General features: G+C 42.5%; 1 protein-coding gene across 1 annotated transcript in view; it reads left to right on the plus strand.

The window, feature by feature from the left end:
• LOC311579768 (uncharacterized protein) overlaps positions 1 to 20149 on the plus strand; it is a gene marked incomplete at its 5' end in the record, with an annotated part of 29456 nt that overhangs the window by 1368 nt on the left and 7939 nt on the right. The window lies entirely within an intron of this gene.

Below are 20149 nucleotides of genomic sequence, written 5' to 3' on the forward strand. Positions count from 1 at the left end.
GGTGCTGATGCTGGGATGTGGAGAATGCATGGTGCCAGGATGTGGAGAATGCATGGTGCTGATGCTGGGATGTGGAGAATGCATAGTGCTGATGCTGGGATGTGGAGAATGCATGATGCTGATGCTGGGATGTGGAGAATGCATGGTGCTGATGCTGGGATGTGGAGAATGCATGATGTTGATGCTGGGATGTGGAGAATGCATGATGCTGATGCTGGGATGTGGAGAATGCATGGTGCTGGGATGTGGAGAATGCATGGTGCCGGGATGTGGAGGTTGCACGGTGCTGATGCTGGGATGTGGAGAATGCATGGTGCTGGGATGTGGAGAATGCATGGTGCTGATGCTGGGATGTGGAGAATGCATGGTGCTGGGATGTGGAGAATGCATGATGTTGATGCTGGGATGTGGAGAATGCATGGTGCTGATGCTGGGATGTGGAGAATGCATGGTGCTGATGCTGGGATGTGGAGAATGCATGGTGCTGATGCTGGGATGTGGAGAATGCATGGTGCTGATGCTGGGATGTGGAGAATGCATGGTGCTGATGCTGGGATGTGGAGAATGCATAGTGCTGGGATGTGGAGGGTGCATGGAACACTGTGTCTCCACAAGTGCTTACCTCTTTTCTTAAAGGCGGGGAGTTATTTTTTGGGATGATGCCAGTTTGGCCGTACTCAGAGGGTAAGATAAACCTGTGGTCTAACAACTCTCCTATAGTACTGTAGTCAGTCATTGTATGCAGTCCGGGTGACACTGTTGTTTTCAGTCTGTTGTCAGCATTCTTCCAGAAACGAGACTCCACTTGTTCAGTGTGGCTCCAGGGAGACCATTTGTTGTGGTGCCTCTGAGTCTTCTCTCAACCCTGAGTGGTGTTTACTCCTTCGGTCTGGTGGGTGGTAGAGAGATGAACACAGGGCCAATGGTAGGTCATTCACTCTCTGAGGGATCTGAAACTCGGGGAGAGATTCTGCAACACAGAGATCTGCCTTTCACCAGCAACGCTCTGCTGGTATGTGCCTGATTCCCCACTATCAAGATCACTGGTTTTATCCAATATTTTATTCTTTAAAGTCCAGATAGACAAGTGTGAGACTCAGTCAGAGTACATCACAGCAGCCTCACAGTGTGTCTTGTACCATGTTAAACCAATTACATAAATCATCCCATCTGAGCTACAACAACAACAACAAAAATGCATTGAGTAAACATGTTAGCCATCCCTACTCTAAAGAAGGAAAAACTGTCTCAGAGAGGCAAGTGATGAGGTTGGAATTTTGAGCCACATTGACTTGGAGCAAAACCTGTTCTCATTGCCATATTGATAATGAACCCTCCTGTGATCCTGGACTCAATTAATGAATTTTATTTTTAATGTTCATCATGATTTTCTATTATTTTAAGTTGAGAATAGATTTTGTCATTTTCAAAAAATAAGGACTTTAAAGATGCATTGATATCACAACACACACACACACACACACACACACACACACATACACACACACACACACACATCCGGGGACAGCTGGGAAATCTGAAATTGCTTTTGGGACCCAGCCACATTCCTAGAGACTACAGATAACACACCTACTTTGGCCGGTTTGCTCAATGGTCAAACTTTGCTCCCCATGAGGGGGCTGATGATGAGAGATGATTTCCCAGGTTATCCACATGGCTACACAGACAGCTTTGCCATTCAGTCCCCATGGGGTCAAAGTATCACATCACAAGACTGCCAATGACCCAGCGAGTGATGGGCAGAACCCGTGTCACACACCCAGAAGAAAAGAACAGAATTTCAGCAAACATACCTCCGATTGTGGAAGGCAACTGTGGGATTAACGATAAGAATTCTGAGAGGGGTATAGATTAAATCGCTGTGGTAAAAAAAATATTTCTCAGAGTGCCTTCTTTGGTTTTGACTTATTTGCAAGCTGTCCTCTGTCACCTTCCCACTCCCTGGCATGTTGTATCCCTCGGCGGCAAAGAACATAAATTCCAACAAAACAAAAGAAAACAACATACATATACAAACAAAGAGAGGGGAGAGGGAGGGAGGTGTAGCTGGGGGAGTGGAGGAGGGGATGTGGAGGTAAAGGCAGAGAGGGAGAGGGATGGGGAGGAGGTAATGGGGAGAGATAACAACAGAAAACAACCCCACCCAGGAGATTTTCTTGTATCCTTCCTGCCGTTTAAAGAATACAAAAATGGTACCTGAAGAGCTAAAGGCAATTGATGACTACCAAGAGGGAGAGTCAGTATTCTCCAGGGATGGGCCTCTGCGTGGTTATCTGATACCAAGGGGTCAAGCCATAAACACACACGTGAGTAACACACCACCAAACGGACTGGACCGAGCTGTCTTTACACTGTCATCTGTGTGATGATAATATCTAAAGAAAAAGAGGCCATGGACTTGAGAGGGAGTTGGTGGACTTGAGAGGAGGTGTGGGCAGAGGGGATGGTAGGGGAGAGGGGGCGGGGTGGGGGGGGAGGATGTGAACTCAGTACACAGAGATGAAACCTGAGGAAAAGGTTTCACTCTGTTTATTGTCCGATAAATGTATTTTAAGTGTGGAAGCTGTGACTCGAGAAGCTGAGGACATATTTAAGGTGAGTTTGCATCGCATGTATCAAATCACGACTACCTGAACACATCTGCTGTACAAATGTCATTCTCCTCCTGCTCATCCCTGGTCAAGCCCATGGGCTCAGTAACAATGCAGTCCTGGCCAGACAGGTCCCCGAGGCTGATATGCATTTGCACTTGGTGAACTCACACATGGCTTTGTTGGCTGTGTTGCTGCATGCCTTCTATCTTTTGCTGTGTGGTAAAGTGTCAAGTACACTTACCACTTAATTATTTCCAGTATATATGTATGATGTTGTGGTGTCTTATTCATAGATATTATTGATATTCTTTCAAAGCACATTTAATTATTTCATCTTGAAGAGCAATATTTTTTCTATAATTTTATATATCTCATTTTTAAGTTAATTTAGTGGCCAGGACCTTGCAAATTGTGTTCTTGTACCTAGGACTGATTGGAAAGCTGCTCATGGGTCTGCATTGTAGATGGTGGTTTTCCTTTGCTTTTGGATTAATACCTTGTCAGGAGAATTCTGTTTTACTCATAGTTTGCTAAGAACTGGGAGGAGACTTTATCAAACGTTCTTCTGCTTCTATCAAGGATTACTTGTTTATTCCCCTGCTGTGTAACAGCCATCACAGAGGAGACACGCAAGAGAAGAATGCATTCAATAAAAATAAGTTCATTGACATGATCATGTGAGTTCTTAGGAACAATAAATTGGAGGGCATGAGTTCATTGTTCAGTTGTTGCATTTACTCTAATTAGAGTACTAAAAGCTTAGCTTATATTTTTCCTGTTAATTTTTTTCCCAGTTAGCACACATGGTAACATGATTCTTCGTGGCATTTCATTAGACTTGGTTCTGGTCTGTTCCCCACCATTGCTCTCCCCTCTCTCCCCCAACAGTGTCCCTTCTGCTCGCTCTCTTAAAGGACAACCCTTACCTGTATTGACTTATTTAGTTTGTGTGTGCATGCACAGAGATCAGAGGACCACCTGGGAGAGTCGGTTCTCTCCTTCCACTGCATGAGTTTCCTGGGACCAAACTCAAACTGTCTGTTGAGCTTGCCAGCAAGAGCCTCCACGGGCTGAGCGAGTGAGGAGTCCCTCTCTTTCGCTTTTACTGGGCCAGAGTTACTTGATATGACCTCCAGGAATTAAACCAGGCCAACTAGTTGCAGAGTCCGTAGCAAGGCTGAGGCTGTGGCAATATTACCGAGAGCAATCAGATTTTTAAAATACCTTTACCAGCAACAGAATATAGTGCCAGTTTCCAGGATCAATACAGTTGTAGTTGCCGGGATACAATGACGTTTGCAAGCTACACAGGGTACACAGGGTAAATGTCCAAGACCAATTGTCCTGTCAAGTGTTCATGCTTCCTTGACTAAAAATCATGACCAGTACATTTTAAAGTCATGTATTTTACCACAACGACAACAATTCTTAAGACCTATATAAAGCTGGACATCATAGTACACGCCTGTAGTTCCAACTCTTGGCAGGCTGAGGCAAGAGGATCAAGAGGTCTAAGTCAGAGTGGAATGCATGGCGAGAAGCTGGCTTAAAAGGGAAGTAAGTTAGGAAGGGAGGGAGGAGGCCTAAATGCTTCGTTGCCTGAGGGTCTTTTTGGAACTGGAAGGGACATTGTGCCCAAGGAGCACTGGGCCCCAACCTGAAAAAACCCTATGATGCACACCTCTCAAGGCAGCTGGGCCAGGCCAACTTCATGATTCCCCAAATCCCATGAGATCTATTGTCCTCCCTTTTTAGATCTCTTCTTTTAAGATCTCCTTCTCCTCTTTATTTTAAGATCCATTCTTCCATTTTCATGACCCTGTTTCTAGTTTTTTTGTCCTTTACAACCATACCTACCGAACAACCATGCACACACTTAAATTCAGGCTCTGTGTATGTGAGAACACATTGGTTTCTTGGCGGGCTTATTGTTGGTATACAGAAAGGCTACTGATTTTTGTGTGGCACTTTTATGTCCTGCTACTTTATCAAAAAAATGCTTATCATAGCTAAGAGTTTTTTGGTGAGAAAGCCCAAACATGAGTCTGATTAATTTCACTCACCATAACATTCCAGTTTCATCCATCTTCCTGCAGATGATGCAATAGTTTCATTTCTTTATAGATGAACAAGCTTTCAATGTGCCCATGGACCATTCCTCTATCTGTTGATGGATATCTAGGCTGGATCCAGCAATAAGCACGGATGTGCAAATATCTCAATGTTAGGACATAGAGTTCTTTGGTTAAATACCAGGAATGGTATAGCTGGGTCATATAATAATTTTAATTTTAGCATTTGGAGGAACCTCTACACGGACTTGTATAGCAGGTTGTATAGTTCACAGCCCATCAGTAGTGTTGAAGGTTCCTCTTTACAACAAATATGCCTGCTGGAATTTGTTGTTTATTTTTTAGAAGACCCATTTTCTTAGTGTGTGTGTGTGTGTGTGTGTGTGTGTGTGTGTGTCTGTGTTTGTGTGTCTGTGTGCCCATGGGTACCTGTGGAAACCAGAAGAGGGCATCAGATATCCTGGAGCCAGACTTAAGATGCTTGTGAGTGGCCTGGTGTGAATGTTGGGAACTGAGTTCGGGTCTTCTGCAAAAGCAGCAGGCACCTTCTTTAGCCTTCATTTATTTTCTTGAGCTCACAATGATCCCTGGGTACTGAGATTATAGGTGTGTGTCACCTTGCCCAGCCATCTTTCTTTGCTTTTTTATGACAATACATCATCAGTGTTCTCTAGAACAAAACTGATAAGAGTGAGTGTGCATATTATGGGGTACATTAGAGAGGCTTACAGGTTGTGGTCCAGCCAGTTTAACATTGGCTGTCTACCCATGGAAAGTCCAAAATTCCAGTAGTTGTTGAGTCTACGAGACTGAATATCTCAGCTGGTTTTCATCTTCAGTATGTGCCAGAGTCTCGAAGAAGTGAGTTCTAATGCCAGGGAAGGAATGGACTTGCCAGAGGAAGCCAACAGGCAAAGAGCAAAAGTGTCCTCCTTCCATGTTTTTCATACCAGTTGCCACCAGAAGATGTGGGCTTGACTAAAGATGGGTCATTGCACTTAAAAAGATCTAGGTTTAGAGTGGATCTTCCCACACCAAATGATTTACTTAATAAAATTACCTCACAGGTGTACCTGGCTGTAAGATCCAGGATTTACTTCCAAGCTAGGGTCTCCTGATGTGGTCCCTCGGTAGAGGAATGAATATAGAAAATGTGGTATATTTATAAAACGGACTACTATTCAGTTATAAAAACAAAGACATCATCCAATTTGCAGGCAAATGGATGGAACTAGAAAAGATCGTCCCGAGTGAGGCAACCCAGACTTAGAAAGACACACATGCTATGTCCTTACTTCTAAGTGGATATTAGCTGTAAAGCACAGGATCACCAGGGTTCAATCCACAGACCCAAAGAAGCCAATTATAGACATAGATGAGAAGGGTCCAAAGTCAATGGCATAGGACAGATTTTCAGCAAGATTACAGAAGGAAACCTCCCCAAACTAAAGGAGGACATAGCCATACAAATACAAAAAGCACACAGAACACCAAATAGACAAGACCAGAAAGAAAATCCCCAGAGGATATCATATTTAAAACACAAAACATAGAGAAGAAAGAAAGAGTATTGAAAGCCATAAGAGAAAAACGTTGCCAGGTAGATGGACTATAGAGTTGGCAGGGCAGATAAGTGAGTTGGCACGGCAGATAAGTGCACTTGCTGTTCTTGCAGAGGACCTAGATTTGATTCCTAGCACCCATGTCGTGGCTCACAACCATCTATAACTCTAGTGCCAAGGGGATCCAATGCCCACTTGTAACCTCTGTGGGCACCAGGCACACACCTGGTACATATCCACAATGCAGACAAAACACTCGATACACATAAAATAATAAAACAAATAAATCTAAAAAGAAAGAAGTTGCCAGATAGAGATGAGTCCAGGGAACAGAAACATGAAAAAAAAGAAAGTATTCAAATCAACGAGTCATAATTCTAAAGCACATGAGGAAAACAAAGAAAGTGCCTAATTAGAGAAGCAAAACTTCATAAGAGATTCACATTATGAGTTACTGTATCCAATTATAAGTGAGTATATACCATTTGGGTCTTTCTGCTTCTGGGTTAACTCACTCATTATGATAATTTCTAGTTCCATCCATTTGTCCACAAATTTCGGGATTTCCTTGTTTTTAATAGCTGAGTAGTATTCCATAGTGTAAATGTGCCACAGTTTCTTTATCCATTCTTCTACTGAGGGACACTTAGGCTGTTTCCAAGTTCTGGCTATTATGAATAAGGCTGCTATGAACATGGTTGAGCATATGTTCCTGTTGTGTGCTGGAGCATCTTCTGGCTATACTCCAAGGAGTGGAATAGCTGGGTCTTGAGGAAGCCCTCGTCCCATGAAAGTCTTCACTTACCAGGAAATTGGGATAGATGTAAGGACATCCTATTGGGACTCTAGGTGAGAGAAGCATGGGAGAATGGGGAAATAGAAGGATCCAGAGGGTCCTAGAAACCTACAAGAAGAACATTATGATGGGAGGATCTGGGCCCAGGGGCTCTGCTCAAACTATGGTACCAACCAAGGACAATATGTGCAGTAAACATCGAACCCTTACCCAGATCTAGCCAATGGACAGGACATTCTCCACAGTTGAGTGAAGAGTGGGGACTGACTTTCACACAAACTCTGGTGCCCCATATTTGACCACGTCCCCTGGATGGGGAGGCCTGGTGGCACTCAGAGGAGGGATAGCAGGCTACCAAGAAGAGCCTTGATACCCTATGATCAAATGGGGGGAGGAGGTCCCCCTCAGTCACAGTCATAGCGGAGGGGAATAGGGTGAAAGCGGGAGGGAGGGAGGAATGGGAGGATACAAGGGATGGGATAACAATTTAGATGTAATATGAATAAATTAATTAAAAAATGAGTTACTGTAAAAGTATTTCAAGTGTATATTAAGATATTTAAAAGTATTGCATAAAGAGTAACTTTCATATACAAAGAGTAACTTTCATATACAGTATACAAAATGATTGGCTATTAAAGAAAACAAAAAACATAATAAGAGAAAAAAATACAAAAATGTTTATGAATTTTGAAAACAAGATCACGGCCATCGAAATAAAGATATGAATATGTGACATAAACCGCAGCCCATGTTTATTGTTGGACTGCATCAGACTGCCAAAGAGGAAGCCCTTACAGAGACATCTGTGCATAAGAGCGTGTGGAGCAGGGTTTCTGTGGAAGTCAGTCAGCTCTCAGAAGCCCTAGGGTTCTTCCAACAGAAAGATGTGATACAGGAATCAAGAAAATCAAATCTGAAGAGGGAACCTCTTAAGAAACAATTCGAACGATATTTTCATAGTTTAATAAATGTGCATGACTTCTCAAGGGTATCAAATAAGTAGCAAAGCTTATTTGAGACAAGAAGAAATTGTAAGTAAATGATAGAGAGGGAGCATCCAGCGTTAGCATGGGATCGTTGAAATGGGCAGCTCTTTATTCCCATCACTGCTCCTGGAAGCTGGCTGGACACTTGGCAAATTAATACATACTCTAAGCAAGTAAGATAACTCAGGCTAAAATGCAAAGAATTAACTTAAAATCTAGATAAAGACATCAACAGGGCTGGCTTGTCTAAGACAGATGCCATCCAAAACCATCTAAACTGACTGGAAAAATAAGCACATTATAAAACAAAACAAAACAAAACAACAAAAACAACCCCTAAAGGCTGAATGTGGATGCATGAGAGAATGCAATGCCCTTGGGGCTGTAGGCAGGGGGACCTTCATACCCCTGTTGCCAGTTTCCTTTCCTTTTCTTCCTCCTCTGAGAAATGTGAAGAAACAAAGGCAGAGAGAGTCTCCCAGTAGATACAATTCTCATCAGAACCGTGGAAAGAAGAAGACAATGAAAGGGGGAGCTTTATGTTCCTTCAACAAACAGCTGAAAAGGGATGCTCACAAAATAACCTCCCCAAATAAAACAGAGCTCAGACTCTCTCAGCAAACAAAACACAGAAGACCTAGCGCCATAAGACCAACTCTACCAAGACAATGAACTGATTTCCCTACTTAGATGGAATGTGATAGAGGCGTGAACCTCGGATGAAGACTACAGAGATGCAGGAACTGAAGGTAAAGGAATTCTTTAGACATTTTGTGCCTCAAAGTCTGATTAAAGGGAAACATGTACATATCAATATTTTTGTATAAGGACAATGTGTGACAAAAATGCACATGAGGACAGGGACGGAGAACTGAGACACATGTAGGAAAACAGAGTTAAAAGATTTTTATACTACTCTAGTGACACACTTACCAAAATGACATCAGATTATTTAAAAGATGCATTTAGTAGCTCTCTAGACAACTACTAAATGCAGACTAAAGCCACTATGATCAAACTGAACTAAAAAAAAATCCCCACTGTATACTTTCTATAAAAAGCAAAATTTAAGAATATCATGCACTAAAGGAAAATGACGTAGTAAGATGTGCCTTGGAAGAGTAAAGAAGAGTGGCTCATGTGGGCTAATATTTCAAAGTATCCTTCAGAATAAAGACTTTCAGAAAGAAAGGTAATTAGACAATGATAATGTAATCTTGTCTCCAAAAGGCATAAAAATATAAATGTGTACTATCTAAAGTTACAGCTTCAAAGATAAGCGAGACAAAACCCTATAGGCGTGTAAAAAAAACCACAAAGTCACAGCTGTAGGTGGACACTGAAACATCGTCGTTGCTGGTTACTACAGACATCCGCAGAAAGTCGGTTGAGGTAGATAGCACCAGTGTGATCCATCCATTTAACTGTTTAATTCGTAAAGCTTGAGTCAACACCAGAGGAAGACATTTTTCTCCACGTACACAGATTATTTGATGAGAGATGCCATATCTTAAATTTATTTTTTTTTAAAAAGCATCAAACTTAAAATAACAATCATACCATGGACTTCAGACCTTCAGGGGTAAAAAGCCAGCACGCTATATACAACCTTATGCTTATTAGTTTGGTGACTTAGATGAAGCAGCCACATTCCTCGAAAGGACCAAAGCATCTAAATTTAGTAAAGGAAAACAGAGCGGTTTGTATTATTAGAACATCTTTCATAAAATGAATCCAGCAAAAACATTTCATGGATGGTCTTGTTGGTGAATTCTGTTGGTCCTTGAAGAGAGAATATGTACTCTCTATATACACTTAATTCCAGAAGACAGAAAAGAAGGAAACAGCGTCTGTCTACTTTTGATCGTTAGTGGATGCTTACAGTATACAGTTCCACACAAGCATATTAAGCACTTTGTGTTTACCCCAACTCTCCTTTTTTTTTTTCTCTCATCCTCTTTGTCCCTCTAGACAGTTTGCTTCTGCTTTTGTGTCATATATACATACGTGATCTTATATATCAGCATAAAATCCAGAAATCACATATATGGTCATTGTCCTAGACTGGTTCAATAATTTTCATGATATGATTCTTACTAGTTGCAGCCACTTTTTTTCTTCATGTCTGAAAACTTCCATTATATGCACATAGTATATTTTAAAGCCACTCCTCTGTTGGTGGACACCTCTGCTGGCTCCATGACAAGCTTCGGTGTGAGGTACCCCTGTGATGTGTTGATGGGGGGTTCCTTGGGTACATACCCAGGAGTGGAACAGCTGAGTCATATGGTAGATGTCCTTTTAGTTTTCTGAGGAGCCTCTTTCCTGACAAGACTGCTTTACACCCTCGCCAGCAGTGTGTGAGGGACTCCTGTGTCCACATCCTCACCAGCTTCTTTCTTTCCTTAACGATGACCACTCTGACTGGGGTCACACAGACTCTCAGGGTAGCTTTAATTTGCACTTATCTGACGACTGGTGAGACTGAACGTTTTTATATGTTAATTGGTCACTTGTACACCACCCCTTGAGACTAGTTTGTTTATTTCATTGGCCTACTTATTGATTGGATTGTTTAACTTATTAAGTTTTTGGAGTTGTTTGTAGACTCGATATGGATTTCTCGGGTGCGCAGCTAGCAAAGATTTTCTTCCATTCTGTAGGCTGTCTCTTTGCTCGAGTGTTTCCCTTGATGTACAGAAGCTTGTTAATTTCATGGGACCCTTTTGTCAGTGTTAGCACTATTTCCTCGGGCACTAGAGACCAATTCAGGAACCCCCTGCATAAGTCTACATCTTAGTATTTACCTGACTTTTCATATTTACTTGGGTAAATATTCTATATTAACTGTATTTGGTGCTTTTCTTGTTGCCAAACACCTGACAACAACAACTTAAAGAGACATTTACTCTGGCTCAGTTTGGGGGTGCCATTCGTCATGATGGGATGGCATAGCAATGTGAGACTGATGGTTGCATCCGTGTCTGTAGCTGGGGAGCAGAAAGATGAATACTATTCCCTCCCCTCCCCTCTCATCTCCTTCCCTTCCCTGCAGGTGTAAGGTTATTATGTAATTCAAATGCTGATTTCTGTACACCTAATATCTGGCTCTATGAATCTCCTGTCTCAATGTTGTGTAAACACTGCTCCCCAATTGTCCCTTGATGTGTCAATAAAGCAGTTTACAGCCAATTACTAAGCAGAGGAGAGAATAGGGCTGGACTCCCTGCCAGCCAGGTGAGGAGGAGTTAGAGGAAGAAGTGGGGGATTCAGCCATTGGAGAGGTCCAGGAGGCATTAGGAGAGAGAAAGCTGGAACATGAAAAGCTACAACGTGCAAATATCTCTGGGATGTAAGCAGGGAGGAAGCCAAATTAACTTAGAGGGATAAGAATAGAGTCGTAACTGATCAGTTATTGTGCCGTGAAGCTTATTATTAAACAAACATAAAAGAGTATGTTATTTGTATGATAGCCAGGTTAAGAGAGAAACCGAGAAACAAAAGGTGTTTTATAAAAATAACCTTAACACTTCTCTTCCCTACATTCTCCTCCCCTCCCCTCCTCCACCTTCTCCCTCCTTCCCTTCCTTCCTCTTTTATTCATTCTGTGAATTCAGACTATGGGATGTTTCCGCCTATATTTAGGTTGAATTTCTCCACAGATAAACTTTGGGAATACCATGACATAAGTGCCCCAGAATTATGTCATTTAGATGAATCTAAACCTAGTCAAGTTACATGGAAAATTAACTTCACACAATCAAAAGGAAGAAATGGGGGCTGTGCTGGATAGTTTTATGTCAACTTGTCACAAGCTAAAATAATTTGAGAGAGCTGGGCGTGGTGGCGCACGCCTTTAATCCCAGCAGTCGGGAGGCAGAGGCAGCGGATCGCTGTGAGTTTGAGGCTAGCCTGGTCTACAAAGTGAGCTCCAAGACTGTCACGGCTACACAGAGAAACTCTGTTTCGAACTCTCTCCCCCAAAAGTAAAATGTTTGGGGCTAGAGAGATGGATTAGTAGTTAAGATCACTGGCTACCCTTCCAGAGGTCCTGAGCTCCATTCCCAGCACCCACCTGGCAGCTCACAAACTCCAGTTCCAGAGGATCTGACACTCTCTCACGGACATACATGTAGACAAAAACACCAATGCAAATAAAATAAATAAATTATTAAAAGAGCCACCGGAAAGGATGGAACCTCAGTTATGAAAACGAACCCATATAGGATTAGTGTGTAAGCAGGCCTGTAAGGTATTTTCTTAGTGACTGATGGGGGAGGGGCCCAGCTCATTGTGGGTGGAGCCATTCCAGGGCTGGTGGTCCTGGGTTCTGTAAGAAAGCGGACTGAGCAAACTGCGGGGCAGCAAGCCAGTAAGCAGCAAGCCTCCATGGCATCAGTTTCTGCCTCCAGATGCCTACCCTGTTTGAATTCCTCTTTTGACTTCCTTCAATAACAAACAGTGGAATGAAAGTGTAAGCTAAATAAACCCTTTCCTTCCCAAATCATTTTTTGGTGTTTTGTCTCAGCAACAAAAACCCTGAGACCGAGGTACAGAAAAAGAGTAATGGAACCAACGCAAGATCAAGACATTCTCATCAGAGCAAACATTACAGTCTATACCTCCATGCCCAGCATCTGGGGCACCTAGAGGTATCGCGCGAGTTCCAAAAGGCCTTGGCAGTATCACTCCTTATGGCTTGCCGCTTGCATCCTGAATGATCCTTGGGCCGACTCCGCTAAGTGTCTACAGTTTTTCTTGGCAGATGGCTTCTTCAACATTCTGGGGACTCCACTGCAAGTTAAACTTCCTGGCCACAGCTTCGTGCCTCTCCTTCTCACGGGCAGCCTCCCTCTCTGGGAGGAACTTGATTCTGGTATCAAGTTCCTCAACGCTTCGCCTCTCGGGCTTTCCCGAGAAGCCCCAGTGGAAGCTCCCACAATCCCCTATTGTTGCGCATTCCTGAAAAGCCAGAACTACATATAAAATGTAAGTGCGGCAGCAGACTTGAGCAGTAGCCTCCTGAATCAACAGTGAGATTTGCCTCTGATGATCCCGAGAATGTTCCCTAGGTCTGTGTGAGTAGGGCGCCAGAGAGAAACTCTGTTCTCAAGGTTCTAACACTGGAGACCGGAACAGATGGTTTATCATCAATTCCCCAAATGTCTTCAAGACATCTTTCCTAGTGGCCCAGTGAAAAGCACCTGGTCCCTACTTTAACAGCACTAATCTCTCACAACTATGATCTCTTTGTTTGTAGGTTTTTTAGTTTTGGTTTTTCAAAGCAGGGTCTCTCTGTGTAGCCTTGGCTGTCCTGGACTCTTTGTAGACCAGGCTGGCCTCGAACTCACAGCGATCTGCCTGCCTCTGCCTCCCGAGCGCTGGGATTAAAGGCCTTCGCCACCATGCCTGGCTTTGTGCTATGTAGCCCAGGATGGCCTCATGATGGTCATGCTTCAACCTCCTGAGTTAAGCGAATAAAGGTATGCAGCACCACACCCAGCTGGTTCTGTGTGTGTCTACGACTTCAAACGAGCTCCTCCTGAGGTCACCTTGCACATTTGCACATCTTTCTGCTCTTCCATTCACTCTCGAGTCTCACTGTAAGCAGGCATAAAAGCAACCGTGCCATATCTTGAGTGCTACGCTATCTTAAGTTGTCCTCCATCGTATTAATTAGGCTGTTGCTTTTGACTCAGCCTCACTTAAAATTTCAGGACATGGGAAAATACAAGCAAATTCTTTGCCTAAATGTAACACGAATGTCCCCGAGTCTAATTCCCAGTAGAAGTCCCTCATCCCACATGAAACCTCATGAATTTGGCCCCCATTGACAGAATTCCTATTAGAATTCTGCTTTTCTGAGCTCCCACCAGAATTCCTTTAAGTTCTGCTTACGGAATTCTGGGGCTTCTCTAGTCTGCGTCTCCAAACTCTTCCAACGTCTTTCTGCAAACCAGTTCCAAAGGCCCAAAGCTGTGTGGTGAGATTTGGTTGCAGCAATAGCCCCGGCCACTTGGTACTCATTGGCAACCAACAACCCCGCCTACTTGGTACTCATTGGCAACCAACAACCGCACCTACTTGGTACTCATTGGCAACCAACAGCCCCGCCCACTTGGTACTCATCGTCCATATTAGTTACTTTTGCGTCCCTGTGATGTGATGCCCAATAGAGGCGACTTAAGGAAATACGTAGTTTTAAGTTTTAGAGGGCTTGGTCCACCTTGGTGGTAAGGCATGGCAGAGCTCAGATACGGTGTCAGGAGCACACGGATACCACAGGGTTTACAGGCTAGCCTCTAGAGAGTTCACACTGTAGGATTATAGAAGACAAAGAGTGTGAGAAAGGAGGACAATGTCTACTTAATGAAAACGGCTTCAATCTTCCGAAGTCTGGGCAGATGTGGACCTTCAGGTACATGAAGTTCAAAAGCCCCCAAGAAGCTTCACCCTAACCATCTCACCAATAAACATTATAATCAGCCTTTCAAAGTTCAAAGGCAGCAATAACGTTGAGGGGAACAAGAGAAGAAGCCCGTCGTGTACAAAGGGGCTTCCAGATGGAGGTCAACAGAGTCCCTGCCGAGCAAACGAAGAATTGAGAGTGGAACGGAACAATCAACATCCATGTGGTGAGGGGAACATGTCAAGTCAAGGGGCTGTACCCAGAAATCCTGCCTGTCAGAAATGAGGGAAACAGGGTCCCACACAGAAACAAAAACTGAGGGACTTCATCTGTACTAGACTAGCCTTCCGGGAGGCGCTGAGGGAGTTTTTAAGCCGAAAAATTAAACATCAATCTATCAACACACAAATTCACTGGCAAAGATAACAACCAGTAAAATTAGGTTATCCTAATACTGTAGTTTTGATGTTTAAACCCACTTATAACTTTAGTATAAGGGTTAAAAGACAAAGGTAAAAAATAACTGATGCTGTGATAATATATTAATGATATACTATAAAAATTACAAATTTTAAGATTAAAAAGAAAATGTGAGAGAAAGGAATAAAAGGGCAGTACATTTGTATGTAGTGAAAATTAAGGTGCTGTCAGCGTCAAAAGTTGTTATAAATATCATATTTCTATATAGGCTGTGCAAGAAGAAAAGTGTTGTATATTCATAGAAGAGAAGGCAAAAAAAAAGAGCACTCCTTCCAATGAAAGACTGAATTACAAAGGGGAACAAGAGGAAGGGACAACGACAAAGTGGCTGCAGTAAATCTTGACTTTACCCAAAATTCCTTTAGCCCATTTAATCAAAAGATAAAAAGTGCTTTATAAAAATTTTAAAAACATCCAACAGAAATATCCAACCATGTCCTGCCTTGAGATGACTGACTTTAGAAGATAGACAGACAGGCTACAGTGAAAGGACGGAGTAAAAATTTCCAAATAAAAGGAAGCCAAGAAAGAAGGGGTGGGTACACTCATATGTACATCAGTCCAAAATAGCAATAAAAAAATCATGCTGTAATGAAGAGGTTAATTCATGAAGATGTTGTAACAGCGATAAATATGGGTAGGCACCTCAAATGGGAGATCCAAATAAATACTGCAAATATTAACAGATCCGAAGCAAGAGACGGATAGTAATAAGTAACAGCATGGGCTGTTGATGCTCCTAGCAATGGACAGGTAATCTAGAAAGAAATTGAATAATAAAAATTGTACCTGAGTAGCACATTCTGCCCAATAGCAGTAGGACTATTTTCTTTTTTAAAAACATCTGGAACTTTCCCCAAAGTAGATGCTAGGCCACACGTTTTTAATAAACTTAAAAAGATTAAAGTCATATAATATCTCAATTCTAGCCACAGTGATATAAAAAATATAAATAAGAAGCTAGAGGAAAACTAAATATTTCTCAGATACCCAGAGATTAAACAATACACAGTCGAATAACCAATGGATCAAAGAAGAAATTAAAAACATACATCCTAAAGTGATGAGGAGATGGCTCCATTAGTATAATGCTTGCCATGTAGATGTGAAGATCTAGGCTCAGATCCTTAGAACCCATGTGAAAGCTGTACATGGTGGCCCACATGTGTAGCTCTCATGCTGGGAGAAGGTGGGGAGCTCTGGAGCTCACTGGACAGCTAGTCTAGGTGAATTGATGAACCCTAGGTCTAGCGAGAGACTGTCTCAAAAAAAAAGAAGTAGGGACAGATCAGGAAAGACACTTGAAGATACCTACCATTAATCTCTGGACTCTACACGCATGCACACGCATGTATATGCACACCCTCTGTTGACATGCATGCACACAAGTGTATATATACACCCTCTGTAGATTGACACTATTGCAAGGATGATCGTTAAAAGACTTCTATTCACTCCAGACAGGGAGCCCATGTCAGACCTAGGTAAGGATCTCATTGGAGCCCAACTTGGTGAAGCAATGTGTTGTATTGGAGTAATTTATAGGAATATGGGTTGCTTACAGAAACAGAAATACTCAAAGATAGCTGCATCATCAAAGCCCACATCAGCATGGGTGATATGATAGTTCACAAACTCTGCAAGTCTGGAGCTGCATAACTTGCAGGGAGCTCGACAGGATGGAGTCGACAGAGGGCCTTTGCCTCTTCCAGGCAGCCTAGCTGGTCTGAACTTCTAGGAAGCCTGGCTGGTCTTCTTCCAGGCATCATCTCTTGGACATTCTTGGAGAGGGAGAAGGCCCAGTGTATATGGTCAGTTTCAGGGACTTCCTAAAGCTTTTGGGTTGTTTTTCCTGAGCTTTAATGACCTTCCATGCAGAACAGAATGTTTCACCTCCCTTAGACACCCTGTGCCATAGCAAGTTTCCAAGCAGCATGGAATGTTTCAGCTCAGAGAAAATTGCTACGTGTCAGTGTCCCTCCACATATACCCAGCCACATGAGCACACACACACACACACACACACACACACACACACACACACGCTTGCATGCGTGTGCACACAAGGAATGCATATTTGTAAAAAAAATAGATAATAAAGTGTTTAAGAAGATATTAGTGATTGACAAGAGGACCCAGATGGTAAAGATGGTTATGGCGCAAGCCTGGTGGCATCCCTGGAACTGTGTGAAAATAGAAGGTGAGAGTTGCTTCTTAAAGTTGCCCTCTGACCTTTACATACCTGCCTTTGCACATGTTCCCACTCACACATTATGCCTGTGCACACACACACACATGAATAAGTTAAATATTTTTAAGGTAGTCTATGGAGAAATCAGAAAGTTTCCATGCTCGTAATGGAAATTGAAAATTATTAGTCATATTATAGAACTATTGGGGTTTTCCTCTAAAAATGGCTGTTGTGGCTTGGATGAGAATGGCTCCCATAGGCCTGTGTGTTTGAATGCTTAGTGCCCGGTTGGTGGACCTTTTTGGAAAGGATTAGGAGGCGTGATCTTAGAGGACGTGTGCTGTGGGAAAGATTAAGCTTTGTCACAGGTGGAAGCAGTCTTGGTGGGCTTTACCCTTGGGGCACACCATAAATACCTTGTGAGAGACTGTTTGGAGCCTTCCTGGGCTTGGAATTCAGGAAGCCTACCTGGGAACCCCACCGTGGCTATTGTTTTCCTAATTGACCCTCGAAGGGAGGAGGAGACCGCCCTTTGCATGTGACTGGGAAGAGGGTGAGAGAAAAACAACAGGTTGAGAGAAGGCGAGGGGAGAGCACGGAGAGAGAGGAAGGGACCGGACCAGCTCGTGGAACTGAGACACCTAAGGACCCGTCCTGCCGAACGGATTCCAGGAGGTTTTAATCTTATGTCCCTTTAACCTTTTTTTTCCTTCTTGTATATGCTAGTTGGGTTGTATAATAAAGTTTAATTGTTAATAAACAGAGCCAACAGTGTGCTTTATAAAAAAAAAAAAGATTTCATTTCATTTTGTTGGCACATACATTTATATTATTACATGTAAGTAGAAAAAATACATACAGCGTGAAGAAGCACAAAACAATCAGGGATCATATGAATGTGTTATATTCATGGTGTTTTTAGCTAATTGCATCTGGCAATCTTGTAGAAAACATCTCTCCTATCTTGGTGAGTCTACAATTCGGAATGAGAATCAATATCTATCATATCTCATCTCTGTCAACTCAAAACCTCTGTCTAGACCTAAACACATCTGGACCCCTAAACAGCTAAGGTTAATTCTAAGACTTAAACTAATCTGGTCTTCAACCCCATCAGAGACTTGAGAAGGAATGAAAACTTAATTACTTGAGCGAACCAGAAGTGCAGGTTAGCAGCTTCCAAAATGAGAAGAAGAAAAAAAAAATGACAGAGACAGTTTGCTCTCTATTACGTTGGAAGTGTGGTTAACAGTGAGTGGGTATCAAGGTTTCAAAGTCCTGTGCTATTCCCAGTGTACCTTACGCCTCCAGCTTGCAGATTAAGACATGAACTCTCAGCTGTTCCTACAGGCATGCCTTTGCTCCACCATCATGGACTCTAACCCTCTGAAACCACATACTCAGTTGTCTTGACAGGGTGCTCTGTCAGAGCAACAGTCACCAAAGGAATGTGCTACAGAGTTACTATTGGAACTAGAATTGTATTCCTGGTGTACACCAGAGAGAGTCAAAACATAAAACTTATGTCAACACAAAATGTGCATATACTAATAGCCATATCATACCGCCCCAGACCCAGAAACAATCCAATGCATCTCAGTTGCTGGGCAGATAAACAGTGGGCATACCCATTGTGCTAGCCAGCCCTTCACTGCTGTGACAAAAATCCATATCTTACCAAAATAAGTCTAAAAGAGGAAAGCTTTATTTTGGCTCATGGTTTTGAGGTTTTTATCCCCTGTAGGGTTTGTTCCATTGTTTCTGGGCTCTTGTGAGCTTGGGTGTCATGATGAGGAGGGCATGGAACAAGAGGATTGGTCATATCACAGGGTCTAGGTAGAAGAAGGGCGGTATCGTTCAAGAACATTTTGCCTCAGTGACCTATTTTCTCTATCTAAAATCTCCAGAACTTTTTTCCAAATAGCACCGACAACTGGGGACTAGCATTCAACTCATGAAGCTTTGGGGCATCTCATATTTAAATCATAACATGATCACAATGGAACACTACTTTGTATGAAAGGAGTAAAGTTTTGATTCATGTTGCAAGTATGAAACATTATGGTAAGTGATAGAAGCCAGGTACAAAAGGCCACATACAATATGTGGAAAGGAATGTCAGGGATGCTCAGTCTCACTGGAAAGTCCCGGGGCTATTGGTGTCACTGTGTGCCTGCACTAACCCTGGTAGTTCACTACCATGGAAAGGATATAGATGGGATTCTTACTGTGACTCATTTATTTTGCCCCAGTATCCTGAGATCACATTTTTAAGTGGTTTTGTTCTGTAACGGTAGAATATATAGCCTCCTCTTACACCCCACCCCCAGAGATGTGCACAGTTTCTTTGAGAATGAATACCATATAGATATCTTACCCTGACACCAGTCAAATATACACCTAGTAAACCAATATCGTTGAGAGGTATGTTATCCAACTTATGAGACCAGGCTATAAGGCACATACTCTGATAACGATGAAGTAATTACGGTACAGGGCTGGAACACAAAAGGAATATCCAAGTGCATACACGTCCACGTGCAGGCATAAAATGCCCAGTGTAGAGCTCACTACAGCAGATGTAATTTATAATTATCTTGAGTAGTTATCAAGAGGACAAAGGCTTTATGACGAATCTACTATGAGTATTTTTTTTAGTGCATAAAAATGAGTTCATTGAGTACTTCCTGTAGGCATGGGAAAGATCACTCAAATATGCAATTAAAGGACAAACTTAATCTAGACTGTTCATAGATATGGACCACACTCATAAAAGGTACCTTGAGCTTATCTGCTAAATCTTTTTGTGATGCAAAGTACTTAATGGTTGAATGGAAGATTGTTTTGTAATTTCTTCTATAACAGAGGAACAATGAGAAGTTTACTCTTGTTCCTCATTTGGCCCTTTGGTTACTCAACACAGTTGTTCTTACAAATCTATTTCATACACACATGGGAGAGTGATCAGGACGTAAGCGCAATAGTCTCAGCTTCTACGGTAAATCTCAGTTGGTTCCTTTGTTCCCCTTGGATTT

This window comes from Acomys minous, assembly GCF_964271855.1.
Source record: "Acomys minous genome assembly, chromosome: 12".
Taxonomy (NCBI): domain Eukaryota; kingdom Metazoa; phylum Chordata; class Mammalia; order Rodentia; family Muridae; genus Acomys; species Acomys minous.